The sequence below is a fragment of the Tenrec ecaudatus genome, chromosome 1 (assembly GCF_050624435.1).
Source record: "Tenrec ecaudatus isolate mTenEca1 chromosome 1, mTenEca1.hap1, whole genome shotgun sequence".
Lineage (NCBI taxonomy): Eukaryota > Metazoa > Chordata > Mammalia > Afrosoricida > Tenrecidae > Tenrec > Tenrec ecaudatus.
The window spans coordinates 93,022,561-93,041,577 of NC_134530.1; the positions used below are offsets into that span (position 1 = coordinate 93,022,561).

Sequence of the window (19,017 nt, forward strand, 5' to 3'; positions counted from 1 at the left end):
TTATTCTTTCACTTATTGGTTGTTTCATAGTCTTCATAGAACACTTGTTAGATCATCGGTTTCCCTTGAGTTGCTTATTTCTAGTTTGTATGATGAGGAAGAAGGACCTGGTGGTCTAGTTACAAGAACTGTCCTGCGGGACCTTATGGTCGCAGCGAGATCTGTCTGACACGGTGCTGGAAGATGCGCTCCTCAGGTTGGACGGCACGCAGAATACACCTGGGCAAGAGTTCCCTCCCCAAAGGAGAGTCCACTGTAGTGAGATGATGCGGTAAAGTGTTCAAGGCCTTCCTTAGATGAGACGAAACCATTGCGAGTGCCCATTCATCATTTGAATGCGGTCTATATAAAATATGGATCTAGGAAAATTGGAAGTTGTCAACAATGAAATGGAATGTGTAATGACCAACGTCTTAGGTCTTAATGGGCTGAAAGAGAGCGGTATTGGTCATTTTGAAACATCAATGACAAGTTGAAGAGGATGTTATTGCCTTCATCATCAAGGAACCATTTTAAGATTTATTCAATGCTGGCAGTGATAGGATAATGTCCATATGCCTACAAGGAAGATAAATAAATAGAAGATTTGACTAAATCCTGTCATCTGGAAATGAAACAACATCAAGTTGCAGCAACAATGACTAATTATTGGAATGTGAAAGTTAGAAATCAAGAACGATAAGTAATAGGAAAATATGGCCCTGCTGATAAAACAATGCTAGAGCTCACGTGCTGGAACTTTACAAGACGAGGGACTTATACATTGCAAATACCTCATTACAGCAACCAAAGCAGTGACTACACATGGGCCTCATGTCTTGGAATATGTAAGAATCAAATAAACTATATCTGTGGGGAGAGATGATGAAGAAGCTCAATATCTTTAGCCAAAATAAGAACAGTTGTTGGCTGAAAACAGATAATTAATTACTCATATAAAAGTTCAAATTGAAACTCAAGAAAATTATAAATATATCCACCAAAGCCAAATTATGAGGTTAAGTATATTCCACCTGAATATAGTTATCATCCAAAAATTAAATTTGATGCATTGAATACCAATGACTGAAGACGAGACAAATTGTGGAGTGACATCAAATAAGAAGAAAGCAAGAGTTATTAAAGATACAGAGAACAAAATAAAAACACCAAAATGGAGGTCAGGAGAAACTCTGAAACTTGCTCTTGAATCTTGAAATGATGAAGAAAACTGCTGAATGGAAGAGTTCAAAGGATGGCTTGAGAAGACATAGTAAATGCTATAACAAAATATACAAAGGCCTCGAGTTAGAAAACTGGAAAGGAAGAACATTCTCAGCTTATGAAGTAACTCATGCTGAAAGAACTGAAGAAAATATTCAAGCCTTGAGTTGCTATTTTAAAGCATTCTATGGACAAAATATCAAATGGTACAGGAAACACCCAAAGAAGCTATAATACACAGAGTCACCAGGTATAAGACATCATGATATATATATATATATATATATATATAAAATAGTGAATGAAGGAGGAAGTGCAGAGTGGAGACCCAAAGCCCATTTGTCGGTCACTGGAGATCCCCTCACACCCTCACAGAGGGGTTTAGGAGAGGAGATGGGTCAGTCAGGGTGCGATGTAGTACCGATGAAGAACACAGCTTTCCCCCAGATCCTGGATGCTTCCTCCCCCCAACTACCATGATCCAAATTCTACCTTGCAGAACTGGATAGGGCAGAGGTTGTACACTGGTACATATGGGAGCTGGAGGCACAGGGAATCCAGGGTGGACGATACCTTCAGGACCAGGGGTGTGAGGGGCGATACTGGGAGAGTAGAGGGTGAGTGGGTTGGAAAGGGGGAACTGATTACAAGGATCCACATGTGACCTCCTCCCTGGGAGATGGACGGCAGAGAAGGGGGGGGAAGGGAGACTCCGGATAGGGCAAGATATGACAAAATAACAATCTATAAATTATCAAGGGCTCATGAGGGAGGGGTGAGCGGGGAGGGAGGAAAAAAAGAGGACCTGATGCAAAGGGCTTAAGTAGAGGGAAAATGCTTTGAAAATGATTGGGGCAAAGAATGTACGGATGTGCTTTATACAATTGATGTATGTATATGTATGGATTGTGATAAGAGTTGTATGAGCCCCTAATAAAATGTAAAAAAAAATACAGAGTCACTGTACACCATTGGTTCATATGCAACCATTTCAGCTTATGATCAAGGATCAATGGTGTTAAAAGAAGTCTAAGCTTCATGGAAGGCATTGCAAAAAAAACCCAAAACAAAACCAAGGCTCCAGGAATCAACAGGCTATAAATTAAAATATCTTAACTAATAAATTCAGTGCTGCAGGTGTTCACTCATTGACACCAAGAAGTTTGGAAGACAGTTACCTGGCTAACAAGTGGAAGAAGTGTCTACTTGTGCCTATTCCAAACAAAGGTGATGCAATAGAATGTGGAAACTGTTAAGCAATATCCTTAACAAGACAGGCAAATCATTTTTGCTGAATATCATCGTAAATTGGTAGGAGCAATACATTGATGGGAAAGTGCAAGAATTTCAAACGGGATGAGAAGAGGCTGTGGAAAGCGGGATCTCATGCTGAAGTCAGGGAAAGCTCTTTTTAAAAAGCATCCCAATTTGCCCTCTGAAAATTTCTGTTCTGCTTCAGACAAGTTACAAAGCGTTGTTCTCTGACGCCCACTTGATCTTTTCCTTCCTTCCTGTTTTTTAAAAAGCATTTTTATTATCATATAATCCACAAATGCCCCAGGGGGGTGCTGGATAATGATCTCTAAGATAAAATGGTAATAATGTCTCAAAGGTGAATCAGAGACATATGTAAGCTTTAGATATATGAATGGACTGGGGCTTGTATTTAATTCTAGCCCCAATCTAAGAGCATTTAGTTCTTACTGCATGGCCTTGCTTGATGCTTGCCTCCATCGATGGGAATGGCATCAGGTTAACCTTGACTGAAGCAGAGAACATCAAGATGTCTACTTGTGTTAATAGTCTATGCAGAGGGAGTCAACTGTGAGATCCTAACAAATTATGAATGCCGTTATAAAGAACGAGAATCCTAGAATACTTTTTTGTGTTCATGTGGGTCCTGTACTTCGATCACAAAGCACTCATTGAACAGATAAAGTGTGTATTGCTTAGTTTCAAATCACATTGGTGCTTCCATGCGCACTATCGTTTATCCTTTCACCTCACTTGTTCTTTCGTTATGTTGAGTAAATCATCTTAGAAGTTGGACTGTTCGAAGGAGAGCTCAGCAGCAGGATTGGAGGAAGACTACTGGAAGCAGAACAGCAATATGCAGATGATACAAACTTGCTCGCTGAACGTGAAGAAGACTTGAAGTTCTTACTGATAATGATCAAAGATTACAGCCTTCCATATGGAAGGGTACAAATATACAAAGACTACAGAAGAAAAATCTTCGCCACTGGACCAACGAGCAACATCATAATAAACAGAGAAAAGATTGAAGTTGTAAAGGATTTCATTTTACTCAAATCTGTAATCAATGAGCATGGCAGCAGTAGTCAAAAATCAAATGATGTATTACATTAAACAGCCTGCTGCAGAACATTTCTTTAAAGTGTTAAAAAGCAAAGATGTCGCTTTGTTTGGAGAATTTAAGATCCATGGCGCTAGTCTTTCTGATAGCTGAGCACCATCTTTCACTTCACTGTGTCATCCATATACTCAGCGATCTCTTCATGAGGCCCAACATCAAGCAGGGTTATGTCAAAGAATGAATAGTTCTTTGGGGGCTATAGTTCGGTGTGAGCCAAAAATCCATTCATATCTCTATGGCTTATGTATGTGTCTGGTTCATCTTAGAGACATCATTATCATTTTATGTTAAAGAACATTGTCAGTCACCCACTGGAATATAAGGTAATTTTGTTGATAGTGTCATTAATTTAGCCAGTGATATAGAATTTAAAACACTGTTGAGAAAAGGAAATTATACAAACACAGATGAGCTGTGAGCCCCAATATATGAAATTTTGACTTGTACAGATGAAACTCTTAAGTGACTGGATACTACACAAACAATGGGGACTGGTGATGAACAATGTGGAGGTGGTGACTGGACAAAGCTTTCAGTAATATTCATTCATAAAGAGAGAACCATGCCTACTAGACTAGTACATATCATAATAGAGCAAGGAGTGAAAATAATAAGTACATGGTAGTCTTGGGTTGCTGTTCATTGGACAACCTCAAGGCAAAATATGCTAGGTGTCAACCAAGTCCACATGGAAGAAACACATTGACCTGTGTGATCCAATGATTGTAACGAATAAAATCCAAATCTGAAGGAGGGAATGATATCAGAGCTTAAATTTGAACACTTAGTTTTCAGAAGTATAAGGATGACAGTGGAATCCAGAAATCTATTTGCGGGGTCCACTCATGGATTGAGCCTCCAGTGAGTTCCCTCTGATCACCGTCGAACATGAATAGTCTTGTTATCAGACAGAAAGCATGTTAAAATCAATTACGGCAGACATAGGTTAAAGTTTAATATCTTATCATTTCATCTCCATTTTAACTTTTTTTGTTTGTTTTCTTTGAGCTTTATTCACTCGGAGGGTTTGGAAGGATTAGAGGGGGCCTGGGGGAGTCCCTTTTCCTGAATATGCTCCGAGCCAGCCCCCTACCCAGCTCAGAGAGACTTCCTGTTTCAAGATGCACCTGTCTGTCCACTCTTGTCCGGTTGGGGAGTGGAGTGGGGTGCCAGTGGAATAAGGGGCCTCGGGGGACAACAGTCCTACACCAGAAAGGTGTGTTGGGAAGGAGAGTGTGAGGTCAGGGGTCAGCCCTCCTGCTGGAGTTCCTTCCCCAGCCGCTGGGAGGCCTTCTTGAGCTTCTCTCACACGCTTCAGCTGCCCCACTCCATGCTCCATTTTTGCTTATTTTAGAGTAACTTCAGTTGAAAAAAAAGTGAAAGGGTAATACAGGTGGATTAAGCCTTGATAAATTCCCTCTGACCATAAACCAGGAATGTGAATCGCCTTGATATCACACAGAGTGGATATCATGTAAAGTGGTTTGTTGCAGATACAGTTAGCTTAAAATTTAACATCTTTTAATTTGATCTCCCTTTTGATTCATTTTAACTTTGTTATAGCTTTTAATGTTTTCTGCTTTTTTGACTTGTACAGATTACACTCTTAAGTGACTGGGCACGATTTACATGAACAGTGGAGATTAGCGATAGGGCAGAATTTTCAAGAACACTAATTTGCAAAGGCATGTGGGGCAGGTAGGGCACATGGGGTGGGAGTGGGCACTGAAGAATAAAGGAAAAAGGGGACAATGGCGAAAAGTGTAGCTTGCATACTGAGAATGCCTGCACCAAAGTGCCCGTGAGATCTGCTATCCACATAGAGCCCTAGAGACCAGCAAGGCAAGAGGTTTGGCTGGCTGGGTTGCTTCAGAGGCCAGGGGAAACTGGCTGTACTGGGGAGGAGTGGAGCTCACGGCAGAGGCTGGTGCTGCTGGCCAATGGTGAAGGGGGGTTTCAGCAGGCATTGCTGGTCTCCCGCCTTAGAACACTGGCTATTCTTAGCTTCTGAGATGTTCTCAATTCAAGGAGACTCAGGATCTCGCTCCTGGTGGAAACCCCCTGGTGGTGCTCAGGAGATAATGTTCCTGTGCTTATTGTCTGCAGGCCATCTTCCTCTGGCTCCTCACCACCCCCCACCCCTCACCCCCCGGCCAGGAACTTTTGATAACTTGTAATAGGGGTTCTAGGCAAGTTTATCGGCTCCTTATATGAGAATATGATAGCTACCAGCTGATCAGCAGAAGAGAGATGAGATTTTCTATTACTGTGAAGAGTTACAGTTTCAGAAACCCACAGAGGCAGGTCTATCCTGTTGTATAGGGTTGCTATGAGCTGGCATCAGTTTGATTACAACAAATGAATATGTTAGGTAAGTTAGCAAGAAGACAAAAAAAGAACAAACAAATTGTAGGCATTTAAGTAAATTATTTGAAACGCAGCAAAACTCAAACTAAACCTACTGCCATTGAGTAGCTTCTAACTCAGAAATCCTACATCAGGTTTCCAAGACTAAATCTTTACAGGAACAGACAGCCTCATATCCCCCTGGAATGCCTGGAGGATTTGAACAACAAACCTTGTGGTTAGGAGTCCAGTCAGAGAGCACCACCAGAGTCTCTTTGGAACATAATAAGTATTTGGAAATATTTGTTGAATCAATTAATGTGGATAATAACTATTTGTATGCTTGTTTATTTTTTAATTATCCTTTTATGAGCCATATGAAGGGATTTAGAGGCAAAAGTCTATGTTGAAATATGCACATACTTAAAAATTCATTGTACTGGGACAAAGATTATCCTGTGATCTCAAAAGACTGATCGTCTGGGTGCTTACCTCCCAGGGGCTTTTTGAGATCACTAGAGCAAGTTGTAAGCATCTCCTCTCTGTCCAATCACTCATTGGAACACTCATAGGGACTGCTTATTTGAATACACTCTTATACATAAAAATCACCCAATGTTCAGGAGATAGGCAGGTGTAGGAAAGAAGGAAGCGTGGTTATTGAAAACAGGGTTAAAGCGGGTCAAGTGATCCTGCTTCACGGGTATGTTAGGCTGTTTTCTAAAGAAACCAAACCAGTGGCACGTATATATATAAGAAAGAACTTTGGATTAAGTAAGAATTTTATATCAAGTAAGTGGTCCAGCCAAGTCCAACTCAATTCCATGGGTCAGAAGCTAACTGAAGGTCTTCACCCTCATGCAACTTCCGGGGAAGGAACCAGGACGGTGAAGTGGAAAGCTGGGAGATCACACCCTAGTGGGTGCCGAGTTACAGGGATCCAAAGGCTGCAGGAACGTGTAGGATGCTGACAGCTCCCTGGGCCTGGGGGCCACGTGGGTTGAGGGCCTCACATATGCCACACAGGAATCAGTCAAGGAGGAAGGAGAAAGGAAAGAGAGGGGGCTCTCCACCATATGTCTTACAAAGAGGCCACGCCATGATGGAGAAGTCATTAGGCTGTGACCTGATTGGCATGTTGGACTTCATCCGTATCCTCACACAAGTGCAAATTGGCATACAATTTAACCATAAAACGGGGCTTTTAATCAATAACATAACCCAAATTGAATATGAATTTTTTAATGTAAAATGGATTTACTCTGCAAGCCTTCACCAAACTGACAATAAAGAACAACAACAATAAAAACAGAACTTAAACTTAAATAATCCTCTTTCACATGTAGATTTTAAAAAGCTTTTTATTTTTATTTTTTAAATTAATTAATTTATTTATTTTAACAATTTATTGGGGCTGATACAATTCTTTTCACAGTTCATACATATACATACATCAATTGTATAAAGCACATCTGTACAGTCTTTGCCCTAATCATTTTTTTCTCTTTTCTTCTTTTACATTTTATTAGGGACTCAAACAACTCTTACCACAATCCATACATATACATACATCAATTGTATAAAGCACATCCATACATTCCCTGCCCCAATCATTCTCAAGGCATTTGCTCTCCACTTAAGCCCCTTGCATCAGGTCCTCTTTTTTTTTTCCCCCCTCCCTCCCCATTCCCTCCTCCCTCATATGCCCTTGGTAATTTATACCTCGTTATTTTGTCATATCTTGCCCTATCCGGAGTCTCCCTTCCCCCCTTCTCTGCTGTCCCTCTCCCAGGGAAGAGGTCACATGTGGATCCTTGTAATCAGTTCCCCCTTTCCAACCCACTCACCCTCCACTCTCCCAGCATCGTCCCTCACACCCTTGGTCCTGAAGGTATCATCCGCCCTGGATTCCCTGTATCTCCAACCCTCATATGTACCAGTGTACAGCCTCTGTCCTATCCAGCCCTGCAAGGTAGAATTCGGATCATGGTAGTTGGGGGGAGGAAGCATCCAGGATCTGGGTGAAAGCTGTGTTCTTCATCGATACTACCTCACACCCTAATTAACCCATCTCCTCTCCTAAACCCCTCTATGAGGGGATCTCCATTGGCCGACACTTGGGCCTTGGGTCTCCACTCTGCACTTCCCCCTTCATTTAATATGATATATATATATATACACATACATATATACATATACACATATATGCACATACATACACACTTATATCTTTTTTTTTTTTTGCATGATGCCTTATATCTGGTCTCTTGGGCACCTCGTGAAAAAAGCTTTTTAATAAGAAAAGCAATTCTGATAATTTTGCTGCTTTGATTAATTAAATTCAATGAGCTCCATCTGCCACTAATTTTTGCTTTTCTTTCTGCTGAAGAAACATGCATCTATCTTTCACTTAAGTCACAATATTTAATCATTTTATTTATTCATAAATGAAAAACACTATTCCTCCAAGTGCCAAGACTTAGTAAAATAAATATAACTCGGTTTATTTATAGTAACCTTGTCATTTTAAGTATGTTTACTTTCCTTTTTCATTTAGGATGGATGTTTTTATATTATTTCAAACAAGTAATCGCTCAAGACTTAAATCATTTTTAGAAATTTAAAAAGAAACCTCTTCCATCGCATGGTATAAAGCATTTGCCACTTTGAAAACAATATGAAATATTTGACTGCGATCCCGTCACAACACAATTCCTCAAAAACACACTAAGAATATGCTCTGATTCATCGCCTGATCTTGATTCCTTGGAGGGATTTTCAACTTCTGACTTGTGGTTATCAGCCCAGCTTGTTACCATTACACCAGTCGGGCTCCATTTGTGTACCTTAAAAATTAGAAACACACGTTTTTCATTTTAGCCACAAGAGTTGTTGTGGTTAGGACCCGCTGAGTCTGTTCCGAGCCACAGTGCACCCATGCACAACAGAGCAGGACATTGCCTGGCCACGTGCCATCCTCCCTCTCAGTCGGTTGAGCCCATTGTTGTTGCCCTTGTGTCAGTGCAGCTCCTTGAGCGGCGGCGTCATTTTCACTGACCCGATACTTTACCAAGCATGAGGTCCTCCTCCAGCCACTGGCCCACCTGGGATGTCCAAAGCAGGTGAGACAAAGTCTCGCCATCCTTTCTTCTAATCTAAGGAGTATCTGGCTGTACTTTTTGAAGACAGATCTGTTTGTTCTTCTGGCAGTCCATGGCAGTTTCAATATCATTGACCAACACCGTAATTCAAATGCATCCGTTCTTCTGTGGTCTTCTTCATTCACTCGCCAGCTTTCACTTGTATATGAAGTGATTGAAAATACCATGATGTGGGTCAGGCTCACTTTAAGTCTTCAAAGTGGTACCAAGAGATACAGATAAATCACAAATGATAATAACTTTAAGAAATCTTTCATAGGACGCAGAGAACGTGGGTCCGTGCTTCTGCCTGTCCGTGCGTCCGGCCCTAGCTCACGCAGCTTTTAGTGAGGGCCTCCGGCAACGCACACATCGGAAAGCCCTCCCCAACTTTCAGGCCGCGGCCATGGGGGACGGTGCCTTAAGGAGGTGAAGCTTTCCGACTACAGAGGGAAGTGCGTGAAGCTCTTTTTCCACCCTCTGGACTTCACTTTGGTGTGCCCCACGGAGACCATTGCTTTCAGCGAGCACGGCCATGACTTCCGAAAGCTGGGCTGCGAGGTGCTGGGAGTCTCCGTGGACTCTCGGTTCACCCACCTGGCTTGGACCAACACTCCTCAGAAGGTGGGGGGCTTGGGTCCCCTGAACATCCCCCCTGCGGGCTGATGTGACCAGAAGCTCGTCCCTTGACTATGGTGTGCTGAAGGAAGATGAAAGCATCGCTTACAGGGGCCTCTTTATCATCGATGGCAAGGGTGTCCTTCATCAGATCAGGTCAATGACTTGCCTGTGGGCGTTCCGTGGACGAGGCTCTGAGGCTGGTCCAGGCTTTCCAGTACATGGATGAGCACGGAAAAGTGTGTCCCTCTGGCTGGAAGCCAGGCAGCGACACAATCAAGCCCAATGTGGACGACAGCAAGGAATACTTCTCCAAGCACAACTAGACCTGCCAGCGGGACAAGTTTGGGTCTTCTCTTCCCACCTGTGCTGACCCAGGAAAGGCCAGCCTGCCCCCTCGAAACTCCTCATCTGGGACCTTGGAGGACTGGGCTAAGGTCTTCTCATGCCCCTGGTAGCTAATGAATGGTGACCCCACCCCTCCTTTTCAGATGTCCATCCACCAGGGTAGGGGCCTAAGGTGACCAATAAAGTATCAGGAACAAAAACAACAACAACAAAAGAAATCTTTAATAATTGTCTCTAGAGACATTACAGGATAGTTTGTACCCACAAAACTTTGATTGCTATGAAAAGCGAATAAAAAGGATATTTTAAAAATTAAATATGTAGTTGCAAAAATAATTTCAAGAGAAAATACAAGATACATTTTAAAAATTAATGCCTAGTTAAGAAAAAAAAGATTTTAAAAAACGTAACATAAAGCATACATTGAAGAGTTCTGTATTCAACCAGCAATATTTCCAGAAAATGAGAAAACAGAGAAAGTGATCAAAAAATTGTCATAAGAAAAATTTCCCAGAGCTGAAGAGAGCAGCAAGTTTTCAAATAAAAGCCAACCCATTGGTAGTGAGTGGGGGCTGGAAAGGAGCCCCGGTGGCCCAGGGGGCTAAATGTTGGGCACTCACTCACTGAAAAGGTAGGAGGGGGAACTTGGCAGCTCCTCCACAGGAGAACGCTGAGGTAATCTGCCCTTGTAAAGATTAACAGCCCCTTGTCAACTGTGTATGAGTTCTATTCTGGAGGGCAGTAAGTCTGTGAGGCAGGGAACTATTGCTTCTTCTTACAATAGATCTTTTCTTTGCAGTTGTGTGGAATGTATTCTCTTTCATTGTTGTTAGGAGCCATTGAGTCCTTTCTGACTCCCAGTCACCCTGTGCACAACGGAACCAATCACTGCCCACCCTCATAAAGCCCGAGTCATCCTCATCATCATTGCCATGCTTGCGCCCATTGTTGCAGCCACGGTGTCAGCCCATCTGGTTGATGGCCTTCCTCTGTTTGAATGCCCCTCTGCTTTGTCAAGCGTGTCCTCCTTTCCTAGGACAAATCTGAAAGCATGTTCAAATGATATGAGATGAATTCTCGCCATCCTCCATTCGAAGGAGCATTCTGGTGTACTTCTTGAACACGTTTATTTTTTCCTTCTGGCAATCCATGGTCTATTTTTCTTCTGGTGGTTCATGGTTTATTTAATAGTCTTCTCCAACACCACCGTCTTTTTTGGACATCTTAATCATTGTGCAGCTTTTGCATGCATCTGAGGCAATGACAAGCGCTATGATTTGGGTTAGTCCATTTAATTACATAAAATGCTATTGGTTTATAGAGAAAAACCTACTAATAAATATATACTCCAACAAAAGGGTGATAGAAATGAAATTTTAGTAGTACTCTAACGAAAAGAAAAGAAGAATGCTGTTTTGTTTTTTCCTTCAGGAGAATTACAATTGTTTAGCACCTCTAATAAGGCTGATATCAGATGGACCTTGGTTGAAAGCAGAGAACACCAGAAAGATATTTACCTATGTTTTATCTACAATGCCAAGACATTTGATTGTGTGGATCGCAAAAATCTGTGGATAGCCTGAGAAGAATGGGAATTCTAACTTGTGTATGAATCAAGAGGCAGTTAGGAGGACAGAACAAGGGGGATATGGCATGGTTTAAAATAAGGGAAGGTGTGTGTCAGGGTTGTATGCTTTCACTGTACTTATTCAATAAGTATGCTCAGCAAGTCAACAGAGAAATTAGAGTATGTAAAGAATAGTTTATACAGAGGACACAACCTTGCTTGCCGAAAGTGAGGAGGACTTGAAGCCCTTGCTGCTGATGATTAAGGATTTCAGCCTTCAGTGTGGATTACAACTTGCGTTGAAACGAATCTAGTGACACTCTTATATGAGGGGGTAGCACCTCACCAAAACAGGATTTTTTCCAAAGCTACGTATTAAATTTAAAAAAAAATTTAAACCAAACAACCTTATTTCAAAGTACCCTCCATTACACTTAATACATTTGTCAAACCTGTGACGCCATTCTTGGAAGCATTTTCCAAACTCATTGGTTTGGATGGTTGACAGCACCTCCCTCATTTACTTCCTCATTTCTTTTACATCATCGAATTGCTGTCCTTTCATATCCCTCTACATTCGAGGAAACCAAAGGAAGTTGCAAGGAGGGAGGTCTGGTGAGTAAGGTGTGTGGGGCAATAGAGGCATGCTGTTTTTTTTGCCAAAAACTGGTGTACTGAGATGGCTGCATGAGCAGGTACATTGTCGTGGTGGCAAAACCAGTTCCCTGTCTGACACAAATCAGGGTTCTTTTGGTCACACACTGTTACACCATCTTTTTTACACCATCTTTTCAGAACCTCTAAATAGAAAGCTTGATTAACACTGACCTGGTGGAACAAGCACCAAATGCACTATGAGTTGGCATTTTCATCTTTTCAGCAAGCTGACAGACATCCAGAAAGAGGTTTGCCATCAGTTGACACTTCACCTTTTTTGAAATGCGAAAAACACTTGTACACTTGAGTTTTCCCATAGCGCTTGCTGTGCTTGTAAGCTGTGTTCAACAGCACAACACTTTCTGCATAATTTTTCTTGAGGAGGAAACAAAATTTCATTGCCGCAGGCTGTTCTCTTAAATCAGCCACCACACAAAGTGAAGTTTGAGTGAAACTGCTTTTATAAAAAAAATTCACTGTGACCAGAGGGAACCTTCCCAGGCAACACCCTGGGTGCACCAACTCAGAGTGAGTTGCTCGGTGGAAATATGCTCTGCCCTGCCTAGAGAAATTTCATTTTATTCTGGGTACCCCTTGAGTGTATAAGAAAGAGCTTTATATCAAAGAGTAATTGTATATTAAGGAAACTTCCAGGCTCCGACCAGATCAAGTCTGTAAGTCCGATGTTAGCCTATAAGTTAGATACTAGCCCATAAGTCAGTCTTCAGACTCACACAGTCACATCACAGGCCAGTCAGTGGGTGCAAAGTCTTGTGGATCCAATGGTGGTGGATGCATCTCCAGGGCTGTCTTCCATCAGCATGGCTCCTTGTGGCTTGTCTACAGGAATGTGAAACAGAGAGAGAGGGTGACCCACCTCTCAGGAGAAAGAGGAGTTCCCAGAACCTTCATGAGAAGGCCACAGCCACAGGGAAGCATCATCAGGCTGTGACCTGATTGACAGGATAGACTCCACCCCTTCACTCTTAATACCTTCAAGTTGACATGAGATTATGTAGCTACCACACAACTCAATGTGACGCAGACTCAAATTTTCACAACTGGACCAATAGGTAACATCATGATAAATGGAGAAAAGGCTGAAGTTATGAAATACCTCACCTTGCTTGGATCCACAATCAATGCTCATGGAAAGAGCAGCCAAGAGATCAAAGGAAGCATCGTGTTGGGTAAATTTGCTGCACAGACCTCTTTAAAGTATTGACAAGCTAGAAGGTGACTTTGAGGACTAAGGGTTGCCTGATCTAAGCCACTGTATTTTCCATTGCCTCGTATGCATTTGACAGTTGGACATTGAGAAAAGAAGATTGAAGAAGAATTGGTACATTTGAATTTTGGTGCTGGCAAAGCCTATTCAAAGTACCACAGACTGCCGAAAGAAGAAACCACTGTGTCTTGGAAGAAGTACACCCAGAGCGCTCCTTAGAGACTCTGTCTCACATGCTTTAGACAGGTTGTCAGTAGAGACCAGTCCCTGGTCTAGTTAAAGCAGAGGGGCAGTGAAGAAGTGGAACCCCTTCGACAAGATGTATTGGTGTCGCTGCACCAATGGGCTCAAGCATAAGAACAGCTGTGAAATGGTGCGGTGCAGGGCCGTGTTGTAGCAAACCGACTCCTTGGCACCTCACAACAACAACAGCAACAATGTTAGGATTGGGAACCCTGGCATTGCATGCCATTGTGAGGACTAGATGATATTGTGCACGTGAAGTGTTGTACACACAATACATGCTCAATACATGTTAACTCATTAGGTGAGAAGCAACATAGCATTGTGTTGTGGACAATAGAATTTAAATTCAATTTGCCTGGGCTTGAATTTTAGGTCCAGTACCTCTTAGCTGTGCATACCAAAACAAATTACATACCATCTCTGTACCTTAGTACCTTCTGTAAAAAAATTATTAAGCATTTATGATAATAAATTAAAACATTCTGTAGAGGAATAATCATCCTAACAGTCTGGCAATAGTGTCACCAATAATCGTACATTCATGATTTTAAAACACTGGTGACAAGTGTTTGGAAAATAAGTGAAATGATGTTAGACTTCATCTTCCCAATTGCCAAGTAAGGAAAAGTGGTTCAAGCACTGGGCTGCTAACTGAAAGGTCAGTGGTTTGAACCCAGCAGCAGCTTTGAGGAAGAAAGGTGAGGCAGTCTGTGTCCATAAAGATGCAGAGCCTCAGGAACTGAATGGAGCAGCTCAACTGTCTTCTAGGTGGCGATGAGTCACAGTGGCCTCCGCTGCAGTATTTTCTGTTTTTTTAATGTCAAGTACCCTAGTCTATTCCGAGACACTAACAGGAAAATGCCTTCAATGGCACTGCCCTAATGGGAATCAGTAGGGCACACTTAGAGCACTGAGGGCTACAGCCCTCATGGTTTTGGAAGAGGCTTCTTCCCAGCCAAATCGTAAAGGATGTGAAAGAAATTAGTCACACAGTCAGTGGGCAGAGCATTACAGGCAATAATAATTGCTTCAAGTCTGTGCTTTTCCCTGCAACTCTCTATTTTCTAATCATTCTACCCAGTTGTGACTTTGGTGGGTAGCATTTCGTTAAAGCCTCAGGGCATTTTCTTACTGTTCCTCTGGAATTGTAGTCCAGTGGATGACACGGCGTCAGCTGAATAAAACACCTGAAGAAGATTCATGGCCTCAGAGCTCAACCCAAGATCCCTAATTTTAATTTCTAATCCTTGCTGATTTATTCTCCTTAGCAACTTGTGATCACAGTTTAGTTTGGTGGTTTAATTAGTTAGTCCTTCCCCAAATAGATGAAATTTTCTTCTGTGATCAATTAAGGGGTATTGTGGATTGACTTGTGTCCCGTGATGGAGCTGTTGATGTTCCCAGCCCTGTATTTAGGAATGTGACTCTCCTTGAACATGGAGGTAGTAGATTAGGGTGGGTCCTAAGCTTTTCTGTGTGGTGTCTTACAAAAGCGATAACAGCCAGGGAGAGACATACAATAGGAAACTACAAGGGTGTTTATCAGGATTTTATCTATTGTCTTATGACTGAATCAGGGACACTTTCTTTGTGGCCTTAGTCTTAATCTTGATCCCTTTTTCAGAATCGTTGGTTTCACTTTAAGAACTGTGCACCCGTAATCTGATCGGAAAGGCTTCCAATAAGTGTATGGCACCCCAGGCAGTGATTCCAACTCCATGCTATATGTTTGGGCTATTATGCTACCAGTATATTTCCATTCGATTCCTATTTTCCCTCATGGTTTTTAAAACTTTTTGGTCATTTTCAGTATTATATGTGTTTTTGTAAGTCTCCTTTATTCCTTATTGGTATCGTTTTTGGATCTCTGAAAAGCACCACTGTTTTTAGTCTTTCCAAGGTTGCGTGTATGCCCTTTACACATTCTTAATTGTTTCTCTGTTACATAAGAGTAAAACCAGACTGCAAGGATTCAATCATCAGGATAGTTTGCTTTGCATGGGACATTATTGTTAAAGAATCGCAGTCTTATGTAAGGAAAACAACTGATCTGTTTGGTCACCTAACTCAACAGATCAGTTGAGTTAAAAATGAGTCCATTGTTGGACTGAATTACTGGTCACAGCCAATTCAATCAAGTCAACTAGTTTAGTGATATGCTGTATTTATGGCACCTGATTATGAAGCTTGTCCTTGAATTTATTTTATGAGAACAGTTGATATCAGGGATAAGTGGCATAAATAACAGGAAGGAATTTATAAACATTTAATGTAACCTTATCTTGAAGATTATAAACTGAACCGATTTCTGGAAATCACAAATGAACAGTGTGATACTATCATATAATGTTCCTACCTTCTCATTAAAAACTGATCATCTGAAAATCGAGTGTACCAGTCCATAAAATGCTTTTACTCATCTATTTTACTGGCCAGCACCCATCTTGGTGCCTCAAATGTCAGACTTGTTTCCAGGTGTATTTGACCAGTCAAGTAAAAAAATGTCACCAGTTTTCCCATCAACTTAGTTTTTCCACGCAAACATATGTCATATCCCACTCTTCAGTCTGCTCACCCATTAAAAAAATCAGGATGATTTAATGTAATGTTAGCTAGTGTGAAAGAGAGGAAGTGCATACTGGGTTTAATTAAAGCAGTTAATGTTGTACTAAGTTTTTAGGTCACATTATACTTCACACGGTATCCTGTGATCCAAAGATACATTTGAACACAACGTAAATTACATGGACTTGGAGTTTCCCCCAAGTATCATTTTACCTTTATCGGGAACGGAATAGCAGGCAGTTCCGATTTGTAATCAGAGAGGAAGCCTAGAGATGATCCAACAACCTGCTTTGTGGGTGAGGCACCTGAGGGTTAGAGAGGAAAGTCCTCAGTCCTACTGCTGACTCATGGAAGAGCCTTCACTGCACTGTTTTCATCAGCTCAGCGCTTTTTGCCAGATCACCTTCATGTTGTGAATGACATTACCGAGTTGAGTTACGCAGAGACCGGAACATCAGAACATTTTAGTGTTTCATTATCTACCCAAGCCTAATATATTAAGGTTTATTGCTGTTCTGATCCATGACATAATAGTACAAATAATTTTATTCATGATATATTTCAAAGTAGAAAAGAATTCTTGGGAAAGCTCTCACTGACATTGTCTCTGTCATTTAGACCTACTAAGCCATCGGGCTTCCTTTGAATGACAGATGCCTCTCCAATGCCAACATTGCCTCTTCTGTGAATGATGGGTTTCCGAATGCACATTGGAACTTCTCTTCCTAATTATTGGAAATAAATGTGACATCATTGAAGAGGTTATAATATTTGACTTTGCAAAATCATGGCAACAATAGAACCTTTAGAAAATAAGAGACATTTGGAAAAGTGAACATGGAAAAATATGAGGACTATGATATTAATGATATTAGATTGAGTATTATATATCTAATCAATATTTTTGATGGATCATTTTTGTTCAGATAAAAACTGTTTTATCCCATGATACCTGCTCTTTCAGATTTGCTTTGGTGTAAAGGAATATTGAATGTTTTTTATTTATATGCTATGTAAGCTCAACTATTTAGGAGAGCATGCTCATAAGCATAAGTGCATAATGTTGTGTTAGTCTGGGTGCTTTAGAGAAACAAATCCACAGAAACTCATGTATAAGAGAGAGTTTTATATAAAGGGTAAGTGCATATCAAGAAAACATCCCAACTCAGTGCTGCTCAAGACCACAAGTCCAACATTAGCCCATATGTCCAACACCAATCCACAAAGTCCTCCTCCAGCTCACAAAAACACACTCAGTGACACTGACTGCAGGAGGAAAGCCAAATCAGTGAACCTGTAAGCATCTCAACAGTGGCAGGGGTCTCCACATGGCTGCTCCAGCAGCCAGGGCTGCATTGGGGTAGGCCAGCAGCCAGGGCTGCATTGGGGTAGGTCCATGCGGCTTCTCCTCGGGGATGTCTTGCAGGAAGTGAGCCTTGCCGGCTGAAGCAGGGAACTAGCTAAGGCAGCTGCACCCTGGTCCGACCATCAGAACGCAAGAGACCCGAGAACTCGAGAGGCAACACTCACCGAACCATTAATCCCTCCGCCCTTTAATTAACCTGACGTGTTTATTGGCCAAATTGGCACAATAAACTTTAACTATCTCAATGTGTATCTTGATGTGAGAAATCTCTCTGATATGGATTCAGGGAATTACAGTTTAAAGATTTCTCATTTATGACCCTTTCCTCTTATGTTTTCCACAGATAACTCATGCATATATAAAAGTGATTATTTCATTGTTTATTTTACTGTTCGTATTTACTGTTTTTCAGGTTTGCTTCTCTGAAGTAAGATGAGTTGGCACAAAGTCTTTGCAGCTTTGTTGCATTTGGGTAAGTTACTTGCTATTTGAATGTCCAGATCCAATGTAGAGATGTTGCCCATAGAGATGTTGCAACATTTCCTTTATTGGTCACCAGAACTTTACATCCTCAGTTAGAAAGTTTTCTCATCCAATGCAAATCAAACATAAATATAACTATGAACCTGAAAATCCTTTTCTACCCCCTCAGAAACAGTGTGAAAATGTAAAATCTTTCCAACCTCCTGGAAACGAACCTGATCATCTAGCACACACTCTCTCTGTCTCTCACACACATACAGTTCCAAATGATACTTGGTCCATACACCTTAGCTGCCTTTTCTTTTTTAATACTTAACTCCCCCTCCCCCACAATTTATCACAGTGGCTGTTCTTCTCAGTAGCTACTGATTGACTTATTTGTTTAATGGTTACAGGACAAGGTACTATATCAATGTATTTTAAATTAGGAATATAATTGCCCAGTTTCTCATTGGTAGACTTTCCTTGGTCTGTAACAAAGACTACTGCTTTGAAAAGTCATTTACTTATATCTTTGTCTGTTTGAGTTAGTATTGTAGTGATTAAGTCCTAAAGAGAAATTTCTATGCTGATAATACACACGTTTTAAAATTTGATAGATGCTGTGAAATCTCTGCAATACAGATTTGTACGATTTACAGACCCAACTGTATGTTTACCAAAGATACATATTATCATTCATTTCATTTTTTGGCCCTGTGGGATAAGAAAATATGGAATTTTGTTTCAAGTTTATTAATTTAATAATGAACTTGTGCACTGTCTATTAATCATTTATATTTCTTATGATTTTCTAGTTCATGTCCTTTAATCATTTTAATAATTGAGTATTAGTGGTTTTAATTGACTCTTGTAAATTTCTGAATATAGTTG

At 41.1% G+C, this 19,017-nt stretch overlaps 1 pseudogene; it reads left to right on the plus strand.

Annotated features, from left to right (window-relative positions):
• Positions 1–353: 353 nt before the first annotated feature.
• On the plus strand, positions 354–10,010 carry LOC142430422 (peroxiredoxin-2 pseudogene; annotated as a pseudogene).
• The last annotated feature ends 9,007 nt before the right edge of the window (positions 10,011–19,017 follow it).